The sequence below is a fragment of the Arachis duranensis genome, chromosome 2 (assembly GCF_000817695.3).
Source record: "Arachis duranensis cultivar V14167 chromosome 2, aradu.V14167.gnm2.J7QH, whole genome shotgun sequence".
In the NCBI taxonomy this organism is placed as follows: Eukaryota; Viridiplantae; Streptophyta; class Magnoliopsida; order Fabales; family Fabaceae; genus Arachis; species Arachis duranensis.
Genome location: NC_029773.3, coordinates 61,008,149 through 61,009,763, shown reverse-complemented (window position 1 = coordinate 61,009,763; position 1,615 = coordinate 61,008,149).

Genomic DNA, 1,615 nt, shown 5'->3' with positions numbered 1-1,615 from the left:
CCATGACCAAAGTATGAACCCGGATCCAAAGAATTATCTTACTATGGTTCGGGGGAAATACTTGGATTTTAGTCCGGAAAGTGTGAGGGTGGCGTTCAACTTGCCTATGATGCAAGGAGATGAACATCCTTACACTAGAAGGGTCAACTTTGATCAAAGGTTGGACCAAGTCCTCATAGACATTTGTGAAGAGGGCGCTCAATGGAAGAGAGATTCAAGAGGGAAGCCGGTTCAACTAAGAAGGCATGACTTCAAGCCCGTGGCTAGGGGATGGTTGGAGTTTATCCAACGCTCAATCATTCCCACTAGCAACCGGTCTGAAGTTACTATAGATCGGGCCATCATGATTCATAGCATCATGATTGGAGAGGAAGTAGAAGTTCATGAGGTTATAGCCCAAGAACTCTATAAGGTGGCGGACAAGTCCTCTACCTTGGCAAGGTTAGCCTTTTCTCATCTCATTTGTCACCTCTGTTATTCAGTTGGAGTTGACATAGAGGGAGACATTCTCATTGATGAGGACAAGCCCATCACTAAGAAAAGGATGGAGAAAACAAGAGATCCCACTCATCATGAAATCCCTGAGATACCTCAAGGGATGCACTTTCCTCCACAAAACTATTGGGAGCAAATCAACACCTCCCTAGGAGAATTGAGTTCCAACATGGGACAACTAAGGGTGGAGCACCAAGAACATTCCATTCTCCTCCATGAAATTAGAGAAGATCAAAGAATCATGAGAGAGGAGCAACAGAGGCAAGGAAGAGACATTGAGGAGCTCAAGCACTCCATAAGATCTTCAAGAGGAAGAACAAGCCGCCATCACTAAGGTGGACCCGTTCTTTAATCTCCTTGTTCTTTAATCTCCTTGTTCTTTATTTTTCTGTTTTTTTCGAAAATTATGCTTATGTTTATTTATGTTTATGACTCATGATCATTAGTGTTTTAGTGTCTATGCCTTAAAGTTATGAATGTCCTATGAATCCATCACCTTTCATAAAATGAAAAATGTTCTTAATTGAAAAAGAGAAGAATTGCATGAATTTTAAATTTTATAACAGATTAATTATTTTGATGTGGTGGCAACACTTTTGTTTTCTGAATGTATGCTTGAACAGTGCATAAGTCTTTTGAATTTGTTGTTCATGAATGTTGGCTCTTGAAAGAATGATGAAAAAGGAGACATGTTATTGAGGATCTGAAAAATCATAAAAATGATTCTTGAAGCAAGAAAAAGCAGTGAATACAAAAAAGAGGGAGAAAGAGAAAAAGAAAGAAAAAGAAAGAAATAAAAGTGTGATCCAAGGCAAAAAAAAGAGTGTGCTTAAGAACCCTGGACACCTCTAATTGGGGACTCTAGCAAAGCTGAGTCACAATCTGAAAAGGTTCACCCAATTATGTGTCTGTGGCATGTATGTATCCGGTGGTAATACTGGAAGACAGAGTGCTTTAGGCCACGGCCAAGACTCATAAAGTAGCTGTGTTCAAGAATCATCATACCCAACTAGGAGAATCAATGACACTATCTGGATTCTGAGTTCCTAAAGAAGCCAACCATTCTGAATTTCAAAGGATAGAGTGAGATGCCAAAACTATTCAGAGGCAAAAAGCTAAA